The sequence below is a fragment of the Cynara cardunculus genome (genome assembly GCF_001531365.2).
Source record: "Cynara cardunculus var. scolymus isolate 2C chromosome LG 1, CcrdV1, whole genome shotgun sequence".
Lineage (NCBI taxonomy): Eukaryota > Viridiplantae > Streptophyta > Magnoliopsida > Asterales > Asteraceae > Cynara > Cynara cardunculus.
Genome location: NC_037528.1, coordinates 30147875 through 30165851, shown reverse-complemented (window position 1 = coordinate 30165851; position 17977 = coordinate 30147875).

Below are 17977 nucleotides of genomic sequence, written 5' to 3'. Positions count from 1 at the left end.
TTTAGGTACCCATTTCATAATGGGTCCTCGTTTGTTAGTAGGGGATTTCACACTCTTTTCATTGCCCTTAGCCTTTGCAGGCTTGGGTTTATTTGCCTTTCCCTTGCCCTTAGGTTTGGGCTTTTTCACGTTTTCATTGGTTCTGACTTTGTAGTGATAAACATGTTGGGAGAAGGGACAGTGATGTGTCAACATGTGATTCCTCAGGTTTTGTAAAACAGTTAAACATTGACAACGATGATGCTTTGGATTTGTATGTCTAACATTCTTTTTATTCGATGGAAACAAAAAAGTAAATCTAGGTGTAAATCCTGTCCTAGCATCGGTTGTTTTTACAAACTTCCTATCTAGTTCAGATTTTTTATTTGAAGAGGTCTTTGGCTTTACTTCTTTTCTCCTGAGGAAGGTTTGCTTTTCTTCAGCTGGATGAGAGGAAAAGTGGTGGTTAGATTTCTCAGAGGTAGGCCACTTCTGTTTTTGCTCACGAGTAAACTTGATGAACTTGAAAGATGTACTAGGGCCTTATGAGTTATCTTTGGCAGATTTGTATCTTTCAGTTTTCCCTTTCCTTTGTCTGAGGATTTCATGGATGAAGGAATACCAGATTTCATTGAGGGTTTTGAGTTTTGAGKCTTTTTACTCTCAATGATCTTTGGTGATTCACAAATTATCTCTTATTCAGATTCAGAATCGAGAAAGTCTCTTGCTGATTTTTCAAAATCAAAACTAGCATGGATTGAAGTGGAAGATGTGGGTTTAGAGGTTGATGCTTCAGAGTGTTCTGCCTGAGGTTTCATCGATTCTGATTTCGATAAACTTTCAATTTTACTTGAATAGTTCATCGATTCATCAGCTGATATTTCCTCATTAGGATTCTCTTTTTCATCAAGAGTACTTGCTGAATTGACAATCAGAGACTCTGATTTGACCGTAGGGTTTCCATCGGTCTCTGATTTAGAGGTGTCATTTCTTTCATYAGAATTCTTACTTGTACTTTTCTCGTATACCACGTTTTCAAAATCCTGTCTTGAAACGACAGTTTTTCCATCGACTTTAACTCTTTTAAATTTTGCTTTTGGTTTTGGAATAAAGTCGGGTTTTTGAATGCATCCAAGTTTGAAAGTGGATTCAAGGGTGGATTTCTTTGATTCGATTGAAAGAGTCCAATTCATTGAATCCAATCCCTTGAGTGTCCGTATGACCATTTAATTTTTCATATACATCTTTGGCATCTTTATACTTCTTCATCAGAAGTTCATTGGTTTGAAGCTTCTGGTGAAGTATTTCCCGTTCTTTTTGAAAGAAATCTTTAAGAGCTGCTGAATTTAGTCTCTCTGCCTCGGATTCCTTTAAGGCCTTTGTTTTCTTTTCTAGGTCCTTAGTTATTCGTTTGTTTAATTCCAGAAGTTTATCTTCCTYTGATTTCTTAAGTGTGCTGATGCGAGTCTTTTCCTTTGCAAGTTCAGCTTTTTCTTCGATTAGAAGGTCAGTTTGTCTTTTGTAGAAACTTGCTTCTTTTTCCGCTTTTAATATTTCAGATTTTTTAAAGTTCAAATTTTCTTTTAATTTGAGGAAATCTTTTTAAAGTTTTATTACCCTTAACTCTGACTCCGATGGAGCAGAGTTGGTTTTATTGGAGGTAGACTCACATACCTGATCATCAGAGTTGTGGACGGATTCTGCATTGGACGTGGCCATTAAACAGATGAGTGTTTTGTCTTCATCGTCTGATGAAGAATCGGACACCCAATTTTCTTTCTCAGCCATCAGACTTCGCTCTCTGGAATTATATTTGTATTTGTTCTTGTAATAGTCAGCATCCTTTACCAATCGTCCTCTGCATTCTTTGGAAAAATGACTGAGTTTTCCGCACCTAAAGCATCGGAGGTCATTTTTCCTTCCATCCTTGTCTTCTTTCCTCTCGTCTCTTTTGTCTTCTCTTCTTTCTTCTCTTTCTTCTCTCCCATCTCTTCTATCTTCCCTCTGATGAAATTTGGATGGCTTCCTTTCATACGATGACTGGTACCTTTCCCTCTTGAACTCTTTTCGTTCATATGGTTTCTTGATGAACTTTTTCTGGAACTGCTTTGTGATCAAGGCCAAAGATTTGGCAAAAGCTTTAATTTCATCATCTGATTCAGAAGTTTCTTCTTCAGATTATGATTCTACCACCAATGCTTTCTTGCCTTTCTTTTTATGTTCTTTGGTAGAGGTCCTTGATTTTTCCTTTTCATCTGCAGCAAGGGCAAGAGGTCCACCAATGGAAACCTTCTTTTTCATTATGTCATTCTCTTGTGCTGCAAGCGTTCCATACAGATCATGAAGTGACCAGCCGTCTAGGTCCTGGTTTGCTTGAAGAGACATAGACAGCTGAGTCCATTCATCGCCCAGACTTTTTAGGAATAAAACGTTGTTTTCTTCCTTAGTTCTAGAGATATCATTTGACATTGATTGATCAGTGTGTTAAAACGATCATATGTCTTATGTATTGGTTCATCAGGAAGGGCCTTGAAATTAGTATATTCGTTGAGACATTGTGCTCTACGATTATTCCTTATTTTTGCTCCTCCTTCCAGTTGGCTTACCAGTTCATCCCATAGTTCCTTGGTTGTGGAACATGCGTCGAGGGATTGGAAGATTTCATTGGGTATGGCCATGATTATCAATCGTTTGGCCTTCTTGTCTGTTTCTACTCTTTCCATGTCGTCTTCATCCCAATTCTTCTCATCCTTGGGCGTATAGTAGGCAGGAATTTCTGTCGTGGTGTTTGTTCCTGGAACTCTTGGGAAAAGAGTTTGTGGAATGTAAGGACCCTCCATTACAGACCGCAGGAGGTTCTTGTCCATTCCTTCCAAGAAATTCACCATTCTGATCTTCCATTGTGGATATTCTTCTCATTGAAGAGTTAGAGGCTTGATGAGAGAGCCAACACTATACGCAGAATTCCAGTTGGCCATTAAGAATTTTGAAGAGAACGATTAATGTTTTGACGAGAAAGAAGATCAGAAATTGAGAGATTTTTGTTTGATCGTTTTGATTGGAAAATCAATCAGTCGGCTCTGATACCAATTGTTGATCACAGATCTCTCAATAACACTAATATTGTAGTTAATAATAACCAAATTATAGTGATTTGATGAACAAAGTGATGAACACTCAAGAATAAATTATGAACAATTAAGAACAATCTTGAGCGTCAAAGATTTCACTTTATTAATAAGAAAAACGTAAAAGCGACTCTTTTTACAATAGGCCTAATCACTTATTTATACTAATAAGAAGATAACTATCTAATGAGACTTTTTAGCTGATCTTCTATTAACAGATAACGTTTATCAAAACTATGGATAAGCTTTAGTAATTAAGATAAACTCGAAATCTAGCTGTTGACTTGTTATCTCCAGCTGTCATTCATGGTATGATGGATCATCCTTATCTTTAAGTCTTCATCGCATGCTTCTGGATGAATTGCTGGATAATTCTCTAAGTGTAGTTAACCAGAGGGTCGATGAAGATGCTCTTTCCATCGCATCCTTGGTCGTCCATTGGTCCTCTGATTGTGCTCCAGACTTAGTCAATTATGCCTTGATGTCTTCATCGGTCTTCTAGTTCTTCATCACTTATTGTTTTTCATTACTTTTTCACTTTATGAATTATGGGGTTTAACAAAGTCCAAGTTGTTTTGTGATACAGAGTCTCTGTATAGTACATACAGAGCCTCTATACCTTGATTCTTATGCATACACCGTACTTATCACAAATGATCCAAGCATAGTTCAAGGGGGAGCAGATAAGAAGAGTTCAAGTCAAGGGGGAGCACCAAATCATGTCACACAGAGCCTCTGTATGTACTATACAGAGCCTCTGCTTCAAAACTTTTCATGATTAATGGACAGAGCCTCTATATGTACTATACAAAGCCTCTGCCTCTAAACATAGCAAGTTTTCTACAGCGGACATGTATAGTCCAATCACAAGTCTCTGTATGATATCCTAAGGTATGTCGTTTTTCTCTGCATGTAGTACTCTGGTTCCTTACAAAACCTCTATTTATCTCCAACCAGAGTATTTACACTTGGTAAATTTTTTGAAAATCAAAATTTATTATTTTATTAAGAAGGCGTACGGTTTTCTTTTTATATTTTTTTATTAATAGATGTCATCCACATTAAGACTCACTGCCTTTGAGCTTATCTTTTCAAACGTGGGAGGCGCCACTTGCAGCTGGCAGTCCACGTGGCACGCCCCCACAGGTTGTGGATAAAATCGTTTCAGTTTTTACCTGACGTTTGGGGCGCTAAACACTCAAGTGTTTTTTATTTTCTCTATTTAAACTAATTTTTACCCCCAAATTAATTTTTTACGTCTACAAAGAACTTCAAGAACTCCCGTCGTCTTCAACCTCCAACCGCCATTGTTACAACTTCAAGCTCTCAAACTAGTGCTTGGATTTCCATTCAGTCATCAAACGTTCATCCTATCTGTCAAGTAAGTCCCATAAACCCTTTTCTCAAACCTATTTCTTGAATCAAGAACTGATTCTTGAAACCCTAACCTACTGTAAACCCTTCTTTCTCCCAAAAACCTGCAACAATGTCCTCATCCGAATCAAGAAACTCCCAAACCCATACCACAACCCACAAAACTGTGGAAGACACCAGTAAAAACATGGTTCCTCTTCCTATCAAACCTAATAACCACGCCCTTCACCTCCAACTTGAAAACTTTGACACCAAATTCCATCCCATCATCAACATTCTCCAAAATCACTTTCTAAACCCATCCTTAACAAATACGGATGACCTTGTCCCTGAAAGGTTCATCCAAGAATATTGGCAAACTTGTGCCGTAACCGAATATCAAAGAGGAATCGTTGGCGATTTCTACGACTCTGCCGCTAAGGAATTCGTCACAGTTCGTATTTCAAGGTCCATGTTTTCGTGGGTTCTTGAAATCCCAATGAAAACTGACCTATAGCTTTCTGAGTATGCCCCTCTCCCATCTGGGGACGAGATAGTGGTCTTTTTGAAGTTTTTGGGGTACAACAAGGCCATCCAGTACCCGTCACAATATCACCGTCAATACTTACCACCAATGTGGAACACACTTTTCACATTGGTCAACAGATCGCTGACAGGGAAGATAGGGAGCCTTGACATGTGCTCAACAAATATTCTTCAGATCATGTATGGTATCTTCTTCGACATATCTCTCGACTACTCCTTGATACTCTACACAGAGTTCAAGGCTGTCGTAGCCAAGAAGTGTCAATAAGTGGCCAAAGGTACACAATTGCCATCTCTGCTATATCCAAGATTCTTGGGTCTTCTCCTAAGACCAGCTCTCGATGACAACAATATTTATGTGCGCCGTCTACCTATTCACAAGGTGAACGTGCTCACACAATACCGGCCTATAGTGAACAAAGAGGGATATGACGCGGAGAGGCCAATTCCAAAGAGGCTTATGAGTTATATGAAGTCCAAGGAGATCAGAAGAGCGTACAAACGTATACGCAAGACACTAGAACCAGTGTTTTGAACCCCGTTATGCATAGGAACAACCGATGAAGAAGAGAGGACTGAGGACACATTAAGGCCTAAAGCAGAGGGAAAGACGATGAGAGCAGAGGAAGAGAAGATGAGAGCAGAGGAAGAAAGGGTACGAGTAGAGCAAGACAGGGAGAAACAACGAAAAAGAGAGGAGGCTAAGAAAAAGAAGTTAGAGAGGGAAAGAAAGAAAAAGGAAGAAGCCGAGCGAGCAGAGCAAGAGAGATTGGCTGAGCTTGCTCGTGCTAGAGCAGAGGAGGAGTGAGCAGAAAAAGCTTGCCAGGCAGAGATCGCTCGTCTGAGAGAAGAGGCCAGACTCAGAGCAGAAGAAGAAGCTCGCCAACACTTGGCTCAATCCTCTAGTCCAAACCAAGCGGATGACCAAGAGCACTACGACGATGCTGCAAGGTCTTATACGAGTGAGGAAAGTTAAAAAGAAGAAGAAGAGAGTGAAGAAGAAGAGAGTGAGAAAGAAAAAGAAAGTAAGGAAGAAGAAGAGGAGAGCGAGGAGGAAGAAGAGGGAGGAGGTGCAGAAGCTGCTCTGCCTCAGGGCGAGCCAGAGTAGCCTAGGATAAATAGGCACATTCGATTTACCACCCCAACTCCCAGTGCAAATGAATTATCTGACTCCGGTGGTCGAGACACGGAGGTCATTGAAACAGAGGTGCACACCTTGAACCCGAGCCAGCCTATCCAACCAGAGGTCGCATCTACCTCTGGTTATATCAGCCAAAGGGAAGGCTCACCACAGGGAACACCCTCTCAAAAGGGTGCAACCTTTGCAAATATAAGTGATATGTCTCCCCATATCATGCCACTTTCCCATACAAAGGAATTCGTCTCCTCTACATGTGTAGACTCCCCACCTTGTTCAGAGCAAGGAATAGGTGCACAAGGCTTGGAGAATCTCGACCAGTCTCTTAGTCCACTCATGGAGAGCCCTCTGGTTGGCTCTGAACCAGCCTTGGGTTCTCTCCCTAACAGAACAGAGGTAGTGAATTCTCCTCAAGGAGAACCACGATGATCCTCTGGAAGTCCTTCCCCGACTAACATCAATCAAGTCGTGAATGAAGGCGTCCCTGGAACAAGGACTCAATCTGGCCTATGTGTTAAGCCAGAGGTCACCCAACCAGCATATGTCACTAGGGAAGATTTCCATTCCCTTTTCACCTCTATGCGGTGCTCCTTAGAAGAGCTAAAACTCATCATGGCCCGTGTAGAGCCGTCTCCTTCTGCACATGCTTTGGATGAGATACGAGCATCCTTGGCAGTATTAAAAGATGAGTCTTCGATGAATGCTTCTCGTATCGATACACTTGTGGAATTGACGGCACGCAATGCAGAGACCTTACAACAGGTCATTGCATCATTACAGAGGGTTGAGGCGTCCACATCTCATGACACCCAGTCCCTCATTCCTATGAGTGTACCTGTGGATTATGTCACACAGAGCGCAATGCATGCTCTGGGTGACAAACTTCTACAGAAGGTGGTGGATTTCACTTCAGACTTCAATAGCAAAGCCACAGCCACAGCAAAGGCCATCAATGATACTCTGGCCAGATTCAATTACCGCTCGGACGATGAAATGCAAAAGGTTGGAAATGCAGTCGATGAACTCCTCAGAGTTATTGATGAGAGGATCAAGTCAATGCCTCAAGCAGAGGACGAGAGGCCAAAGCGATGAAGGGATCCATCTCCTTCTGTAGAACCATCGAAGTGGAGGCGACTTGACGATGATGAGGACCCAGACGTGTCTGATCCTCAAAATCGTCAAGAGGGGGAGGACGATCCTACAGCCACTCCACGTGCAACACCTATGGCTGCCCCCTACACAAACGTCCTCTGCCCCACGCCAACCAGCTCAAGATCCTTCAAGGCATAGGATATACAACCAACCCGCACCAGACAATGCAGAGGCGCGTCGCAAAGGCAAAATGCCCATGGGGTCTCAGTCAGATCCAGCCGGGCTACAATGGACTACAGAAGTGATAGATCTTTTATCTGTCTATGGATCAGACGATTTAGACCTGACTCTGCCCTCATCAACAAAGTACGCAATGGACATGGCTGCTCCTACAATCAGAGCCCAATAAGAAGAAGAGGTGGTAGATGTGAATGTGGTTGATCCGTCACTTTTGCACATTCCAGTTGCCATTCCTCTAGAAGAAGTCACTGTTGTTGCTCCTCCACCACATCCAAAAACCCACAGAGCTAGGGTGCCTGCTCAAGGGACCAGGGTTGTTACTCCTGCTATGAGGCAGCAGGTACTTGCAAGCCAAACAGAGCGGACTCAGAAGGCACAACCAGTAGACAAAAACGGAAGCATCCTTCTGATCGCGTCCAAAAGATCAAGGAAAGTATGGATGCCATGTTCACGCCAACACCCCTCGACAAACCCATCAAGGACAAGGCAGACAGCGAGGAGATCTACCAGTTCCTCTACAACCTAAGAGAAGAGACACCGGTCCAGAAGATCAGTCTTCATCCTATGGTTCAAGAGCACATCAGGCAGAGATTCCTAGATCGCTACACTCAGCCCATCATTGCAGTCCACTTTGTTGATGGAATAAAGCTAGTCCTAGACATAAAGAAGCGCACTTTCGCGCATAATCAAATTGTGTTCTACGAGTACATAGTGGAGAGGTCTCGCGGACGGATCTGTAGGTTCATAGATTGTACTTCACAAATCACAAGAAGGACAAGGTAGTCAAATACATTGTTGCCAACTCTGCCATTCGCCAAACAATGACAGATTCGCTCGACTTCAGATGCAAGTTCGACTTTCAACTAGCTCTAGATCTAGGAGTGGATCAACTAACAGTCGCTGCTCCAAATGAAGATTTACAGGGCATCAACAATATCCCCTCCTGAAAGGTTTTGGTGGAACCAGAAGTGGGAGTGGAGTTTCGAAATGAGCATAAATAGAAGATCTTCTTTCGAGACAACCAGAATTACAAGTACTCCAACTCTACTCTGCGCTACATAAGAAACAATCTAGTCAGGAGTAGAGACAACTCCCTTGGAGCAAAGGAGCAAGCCAAAATTATCCTAAGGTCGATTTGAAATATGCTTGAGTTTCATGAACTTCTTAGGAAGTTCATTAGACTTCAAAGAGTTTAGACCTTCTATCTTTTGTAAGTACTTTTATGTCTTTAAATCAATGTAATTTCCATTTCCATTCGTATTGTACTTCTTTAGATAGTTAATGTAAGCCAGAGGTTTCCTTTTATCTTATGTCTTCGATTAGACTTCTGTTTTGTAAATCAAGTAAGAGTTCTTCTTATTTACACTTAAGGGGGGATTGTTAGACCCCAACTTGTGAAAGTGTAAGTAAGAAGTGTCTTGCTCTAGTCAATAGTACTTGGTCTATAGAAGCTGTCTGGCTAAGAGCTCTCATGCAGAAGACCAAGAACCAGAGCTCTTACTCAATGTGAAGGTTCCATTCATATAGAGCCCACGTTCTATCTCCGTGAACGATCAAGCCTTATGCGCCAAAAAGCATAAGCGCTTGACTTAAAGCAACAACTCCAAGATCTACAGCCTCTGCATAGTACATGCAGAGCTTCTGTATGTTCATGCAGAGCTTCTGGCTACCTTCTTCACGGAACGCGCGCGTGTTAGCCCAGACATTCTCGCAAGCGTCTAACAGATTTAAGGCGGCTTGACCAAGTCTGCTCCGCTATTCAAGGGAAGTCAAAGATAAGGATGCAGACCAGTCAGCTCAGAGTTCCACGCCTTTTTTATAGCATAGTTTGTTAGGCCTAGGCGTATATAAGGAGGCTTCCTCCTCAGGTTTAAAGTACCTGAAGGAACCGACTTACACTATACGCAAATTTCTGTGAGATTACTTTTATGCTTGAAATTGTTCATCTTTTATCAATAAAAGCATTCGGTATATTCAAAGTTTATTCACTACTTTACTTTTATCTTTGAATATTCTGTTTAATCATTTGAAATACATTGTTTGTTCATAACTTGTATTACATAAACTGTGTTTCTGTTAATTAAGAGTATCTAGGTTCAAACAATTCTCAACTCATTCTATGGCTTCTTTATGATCCTTTTGTAAGTCTTTAATGAACTCCTTATTAGCATGATTTTCACAAAATACTTTCACGTATTTCTCTTTTTGTTCTTTTAGTTCATTATCCAATTTAGAAATTTTAATTCTCAATTCTTTATTGTCCTTCTCAAGATAAACTGTCATTTCAAAAAAAATCAGCGATTGATCAAAGAATTTAATGCAATGTAGAAATCAGTCAAAGAAATCAAAAATCCAACAAAATCTTTTAGATTAAAATCAATAAGCTCAAAATTCTCAGAAAAGATCCAAAACTGTTCAGAAAATCAATGAAGACAGTTACAGATCAGAAAAAAACAGTTAAAAACTATTAAACATAGTCAAAAACGGTTAAAACTGATCAAAAACAATTTGCACGACACAAATCAGTTCAAAAATCTCAAAACAGTTCAAAACAATTCAAAATAGATCAAAATCAGTTAAAATGCTCAAAAAAACAGTAATTTGGTGAAAAATAGGTAAAACGTGAAATCCAAAAAAATCTGATAAACAGTGTTGAAAAAAAAAATTAAAATTTGACAAAGAAGGCTAAAAGATATACAATTCCAGATGGGCTTGGAGATAGACAAATAAGGATGGGTTAAGAGATAGACAAACAAGAAAGCCCAAATTGAATGATCCTTTGATTGATTTGAATTGAACTGGCCTGACCTTATTATCGATATACACCAAATCCAAATCTGAACTCGAATACAGACAAGGAAGATAAATGAGGTAGATCAAATCCGGTTGAAGGGCTTGGAGATTAAGGCTTAAACCGGATGATGTTGTGTACTATTTACCTTGACTACGAACAAGCTTGTAGACGATTTAGATAGACTCGAGCGATTTGGATCAAATCCGAACAAGATAAGCAGCGATTTAGATGAAATCGAATAGCCATGTATGTGGTTATTAAGCTCAAAATTCTATGAAAATCAAAATTCCTTTTCTCGAGCAAAAAGCCTAGCCATTCAATGAGTTGCCGCTTCTGTTGCCACTGTCTCAAATGGATGATTAAAACTTGAAAATTCTATGAAAATCAATATTTTGTTTCAAATGGATGATCAAAACTCGAAAATTTGTGAATAACAAAGATTCAGTAATCAATTACGCACACAACGATCATATTTTTAACATGTAAACATCAAAAATTGAAAGATTTGAGTAGAAAAATATGATGAAATTTATGGACATTTCAAGAACAAAATAAGAAGATGAAGAACAGATCATGATTTTTCCAGAAATTTTCTTCAATTTTGATGATTTCTTCTCGTGATTTCTTGCATAACCTACTCTGATACCAAATTTGAGTCCACAAGTTGATCAATCTTCATAAAACTCTATGAATCCATGACAGATGAATATAACATGTAAGAACACTTGGAAGGAGATTGAGAGGATTAGTCAAATAGTCAATCTTCTATTATGTACGCATGAATTTTACAATTGAGCTCTCCTACAATTACACTAAAGACAAAACTATATATATAGGGTCAAACTAAAACCCTTCTAGTCAAAGTCAAACTGACTTACAAAGTCAAACACGATGTCTATACAAATATAGACAATAGTAACTTTCAAGACTAATACAATTTAATACTGAAATTCTGACCCAACTGACTTTATGGGAAGTTCTGGTCATTTTTCCTATTTCACACACTGAGTACAAAGAATCCTTGTCAAACCTCAATTCTGGTAGACCAATGATGAGATTTCTACTTACGAGCTTGTTGATATCTTTGAAGTTTTGATAAGATAATCTGCGATGCCATATCCAACTGTCTTTATTTGTTGCCTTTGAAATTAGACAGATAGGCCAAGAAGCAGTCAAAGTTATGAAATTCACTGCATACAGATTACCATATCGTTGAGCTCGAATAACTTCAATTCCTTCCGAGTCAATGATGGCACATCCTTTAACAAAGAATTTAACATTGAAACCGTAGTCACAAAAATGGCTTATACTGTAACAACCCACTACGTTATCTATGATATAAATCACAACAATCACTCATATGAAAATATAATTGTCATTGTATAACCCAAATAGTCTGTGTTTACATAACAAGAAAAAATATGGATTAACAAAAACTTTGTCAGTTACAGCACAAACATCTAAATAACACTTCATTACATTTTTTCATTGCCTTTGTCTTGGGATGATAGATGACCTACAAAACGGATTAGTCCAATAAATGAACGTTAGACCAAAAGGTCTAGTGAGTGTATTTCTCTCATACAAACAGTATATATTTCAAAATCCAAGATTATAACAAACCTGGATCTTAATATATCATTTCATCATCCATCTATCGCGGTTACACCGCCAGTTCATCTATTGCATTTACACCGCCAGTTCATCTACCGCGTTTACACCGCCAGTTCATCTATCATGGTTACACTGCCAGTTCATCTATCGCGTTTTCCAAACATTAAAGATTCTCCCTTTATAATTCTTTAATCAGATAAGATATAAAAATTGTCAACACTTCATTCGGATAATTAAGAATCTGGTCAACTCTTTTTAGCAGGATAAGGAATTCGGACAGCCTTGTAGGCGGATGGAAAACATATCCAGACGGCATGATAACCGGATGGGAATCGTATATGGACGACATTATAACCGGATGGGAATCGTATCCGGACGGCAATTTAACCGGATGGCAACGCATATCCGGACGGCATTATAACCAGATGGGAAACATATCCGGACGGCACTATAGCCGGACTTGGACGTACCCGAATTACAGCCAGACTAGGATGCGTATCCAGACGGGTTTACAACCAGACTAATACGCTTATCCGGATGGCATAATAACCAAATGGAAACGTATCCAAAGAATCAAGTAGCAATGAAACAACTAAAAAGCAGTGATAAAACATATGTATAGGATGTTTGAAAAACACTCACCTTAGTCAAAATCTTAGTTTGAAATATGCTTGCTCTTCTGCCCTAGATTGACGAATTTTTCCAAGGAGACTTTTCTAACATGAAAAATGGTAAACCTTTCCCAGTTCAACAATACTTACTATATATAGTAAGTGGGAGAATCTTGGGGCGGTGCATGGCCAGCCGCCTTCCCCTCCCTATGCATCACATATAAAATTAATAACCCCAAAAGAAATAATCTAAAGAGGAAATAAAAATACACACAGGTTAATTCCTCAAAAACCCTCACACTACATAATCCAATCCTGAACTTTCCAATGCTACATAACTTTAAAACCGATTAACTATAATCTGGAAACTGGATATTACATATACTAAATAAATTATGCTCCAATCCTTCAACGTAGAATACTTTCTTGATTCTTACAATGCCATTTGACAGTGTGCCATGTCCTCTTACATAACCTTTCTCCTTGTTACCAAAAGTGACTATTCCACCAGGCTTCTCTTTAGAATAAGTCAGAAAGTGTCTGTGTCCTATCATCTGTCTAGAGCATCCAGATTTTATGTACCATGCTTGACAGTCCTATAAAAACAATCACTGAGATTTAGGTACCATTTCATAATAGGACATGTTGGGTTAGAAATCACATTAGTAGATACATATTTTACGTGTCATTCATATTTTTGTTTGGGAATCTGTAACACCCCATTTCACATATTGCATGTAACATATATTTCATACACAAGGAATACATGTTTATACACCACATAGGTCCCTTGGTACAAGAATCTACCAGTACTGAATACATGGTCCAAAAATTCAAAATACAATCCTTGTACTATTCCACATTCTTCTAACAAGATTATACATAGCATAGCCAAATCCTCCAGCAAATACGCACATAGGAAAAATATTACATTTTCCCTTTGCCCTTACCGTCTGCACTTCCTTCAAGACATATTTAAAATCACAAAACAAGGGTTAGACTGAAAGGTTTAGTGAGTTCCCTTTTTTATGTTATTGCAGGGTGAAAATCACCAAAACTTTAAATAAAAACAATTTTTCATATATATGACAAATATATGAACATGTAAGAATATATTTACCAGCACCTTTCCACTTTTCAAGCCAAACTCTCAGCTTTCAATTAACATATCTAGAACCCAAACAGGTTTATCATAATGTCACTTTTAACCCATTTCAATTAACACAAGGTTTATTTAAAGCTTCAGGCCAAACCTGTTATTTCCTCCTCAATAACACCAGACTATGACTTCCAATAAGAACTCTGTTGGGTCACCTATTGATTTGGTGATGACCCACTGATCTGTTCCTCTACCTTAGCAACACTTAGTAGTTATTGGTTCTTTAGAAATTGGTGTCTTGGTACATACTTAAGGCCATTGGCAAAATCGAAGACTAGCCGATCTGAAGACAGAAGGTCACCGATGCAGTGTTGTGGATCAACTGTCTTATAAACACACCAAGACTCCGAAGTAGCTGAAATGCATATTGAAAATATTTTGAAGCTACAAGCCGATTGAAGGAAGATCTTCATAGACCGAAGATTGAAAATCTTCATGGACTCAAGATTGAAGGAAGATCTTCATAGACCGAAGATTGAAAATCTTTATGGACTCAAGATTGAAGATCATGGACCGAAGATTGAAAATCTTTATGGACTCCAGATTGAAGATCATGGACCGAAGATTGAAAATCTCCATGAACCAAAGATTTGTATGTAGCTGCTTGAAGCTATATATCCATCCAAAGGAGATCTTCCTACAGACTGACCATATCTCTGCAAAGTTTGTCTCTACATGAACTATGTTGTATGCACGCTATGTATGATGAAAATGAGATATCAACATTGGTCAAGTCAACCCCTGCCTTCTTATCCTCAAGTGACAAGTGTCCCCATGCATTAAATGCTGAAGGTAGTATAAAAAGGCAGTGTGCATCTCCCATGCAAACAACTGGCTTTTGCAAGATTACTTAGTGCATTCTAAAAGCAATCGGCTATTCTCTTCTACTCCCTTGCTCTCCTGTGTGCGAAGAAATTCTTAGTGTTCTTCATTTCCTTTCAAGAACTCTCTGTGTTGTTCTTGAAAGTTCTTCTCCTTGTAAGATTGTTTAGGTTAGGTTTTCCTTTCCCAAAGTTGACAGAAAGAGTACAACTGGTAGTTGTCAGTTGTTGGGTAGAAAGTTAGTCAGTTGGACTAGCAAGAAACAACACTCTATGTCCACCTCAACAGCTGAAGCTGAGTATGTTGATGCAGGTAGCTGTTGTGCACAAGTCTTGTGGATGAAAAATCAGTTAGCTGATTACGATCAGTTGTTCACAGAAATTCCTATTTTCTGTGACAATTCAAGTGTCATTGCTATTGCCAACAATCCAGTTCTTCACTCTTGTACCAAGCATATTGATATTCGATATCACTTTATCTGAGATCATGTGATGAAAGGTGATGTTGAACTTCATTTTATCCCTACAGACTATCAACTCGTTGACTTGTTTACCGAGCCTCTTGATGAAGCTCGGTTTAATTTTTTGATCAGTGAGTTGGGAATGTTAAATGTTGACAAATAATTTTTGAGTCTTCACTAATTCATTTCGGTTGTGTGTTTTCTCTAAAAATGTTGTGTGTCATTTGCTCAAAAATAGTCTGGTATCTGTGTGAGTGTATGCTTCTCTCTTTCTAAAATATTGTTTTTTTTAAATGATGGGTTTTACTCTCGTATTTTTTAAGAATTAATGTCTATTTTTTTCTCTAAAAAGTCTCTGTGTGAAAAATATTGTTTTTGGAAAATGTAAGTGTATGTTATTTTTATCTAAAAATACTATAAAAAAACATTATTAGTATTTTTTTTAATTTTTTTTATGTTTTAAAAAAAATTAGTAATTTTTAAATTTATTTTATGTGTGTGTAGTGATTTTAATTTTCTTTTTTGGGCCTATCCGCTTTGTGTTAACACTAGGAATGGTTGGGCTTATGCGCTTTGGGCCCACCTAAACCCTACCCTAACCTACTCTAGCCGACCTCTCTTATCTCCCAACCCCAATTTCGGTTTCTCACATACAAGCCGATCTCTCTTCCTTTCATTCCTCACAACAAACCGAACCCCTTCCCACTTCTACCTTCGGCTTGATCCTTAACCCTCACACCGATTGCAAAACCTCCCCATTACCCACTACACCAAACCGACCCCCTTCACTTATCACAACCAAATCGATTACAATCGGCCTCTATCCCAAACCGAACACACACACACCAACCCTCGTCAATAGGGCCCCCCTCTGCACCGGGCTTTCAGTTCTCAGCTCCTCCTCCTGAGGTGATCTATGCCATACCCACTGAGGTGCTGAACATGTTCAGAGGCTTCACATCTCAGTGTCAGCTGCTCATCTCTCAACAGGCCTCCCTCAACACTGATTTATCTGGGAGATTGGACTGTATTACATCTGAACTGCATCAGCACAGTGCTGCCTTGACAGATCATGGCATTGCCTTCACTGCTATTAAAGCTACGGTTGATTCTTTTGATGCTCGTATGACTGCTTTCTCTGATTCTCAATCTAACATCTCTGAAGCTGTCCCTAATCTTCGTGCTCGATCGGAAAGTCAAGCTGCCACAAATCAGGCAATTCTTCAATCTCTGACTTATCTTCACTTCAAGATGGATGCCTAGACACATATATCCAAGATGTTCTTGGATAGAGATACCGAGTTATCTGTTGACTTGGGTCCCAGTCAGTTCACGGAAGAGGACAGGGTTATGTTCACCAACGTCAGTCGACGTGTTGAATCTGATTATGCTCTTCTTGGCGGTCTTTATCGCGGTATTTCACGTCTGCTACGTGCCTCAGGTGCTCCCCTTACTCCTACTTCTCATGTTACTGCTTATGTGCCTTCCTCATATGCCAATGTGGAGGGTCCTTCTGTTCCTACTAGTGGACCTTCCCCTGTTCCCACTAAGGGGGAGAAGACAGTTGATCCTTCTACTATTGACAACGGGGACGACGACTCAGCTTCTACTTCTTCTACCTCTTCATCCTCAGCTGAGTCAGACTGTGATGCTCCTATTGAGGGGGAGCTATTTGATCATGATAATAGAGCCGAGGTACCTGTTGAGGGGGAGCAACCATGTTCTATGCCTTCAATATTTGTTGAGGTTGGTACTATACCTTCTCAAGATGATATTCCCACTGCTTCTGGGGACTTAGTCCCAACTCACAGAGAAGGAAAGRCACCCATGACGTCAGATGAAGAAGCTGCTGCAGCTAAAGCAGCTAAAATTGCTAGACATCAATCTGCAGTTCCTTCAGCCGACAGACTTGTGCTTAAAGCTTCATGTCCTCAAGAAACTGATCTTCATCTCCTAGGTATTTCTTCAAAGGATGCGGCCAACTCAATTGCTCTTCAAAAGCAATTTGAGGAAGCCAACAGATCTCACTCTTTGGTCCCACGATCTGAGTCTGAAGAAACCAAAGGGAAAAGAATTAAATGGTTTAATGACTCAATTCTCCGACGCTACACTACTACTCGAATTGTCAATGCCATAATCAAAGGTCCTCAAAAATTGACCTATGATTCCAATCTAATCTATGTGATTATTGGTCGAGAAAACGGAGTAGTAAGGACAGAAAATCTTTCTTGGATCAATTCCTACGGTCTTACTGAGTGAATGGAGATCATCAAGTTTCTAAGTAAAAGCAGAAGCATGTACAAGGAATTTGTCTTGAGTCATCTGTATCGCCTTCTCAAAAAGATACAAATGATCAAGATGTATTACAAGCTGCCTTCCCCTCCACAACTCTCCTTTCTTAAGCAAATGTTAAGTAAAGATGGCTCTTCTAAATCTGCTTCTGCCTCGAAGACCATCAAGAATCAAGACTCGCTTATTCAGAAATTATCAAAGGAAGGTAAGGCTCCTGATGTCTCACATCTTGATCTTACCCTTCCTTCAGATGTTTGTCATCCGGAAGGAACTATCTTGTCCGCTCCTGAGCATGGAATATTCTTTTGGGACACGAGTAGTTGCCTTCGATTTTTTCGAGCTTCTGAGATACCTATAACTGATTCTCAGCTATTGCGCATGATACTAAGTATAATCAAAATTGGTGAAGCCGGAAGAGTCTTCTATACCTTGATCACGGATGAACTGAAGAGAAGAGATGTTCTTGCAGTGGCTGATTCAGATGCTACGGAAGTAGATGATGATTGCTAGCTTTCCTATGTGACTTCTTCTTCTTGAACTACTTTCTTCAATGTAAGTATTTAATTCATTGTCTATATAAATGCAATTTGATTTTTCAATATTTACTTTAAATTTCTCATTCTTTATTTGTTTGTCTCTCATTCATTATTTGTTTGTATATACGTTTATATTTAAAAAAATCAAAATAAATCAAAAAAAATAAAAAAAAAAGAACCCAAAAAGAATATGTACATGGGTCACATAATTTA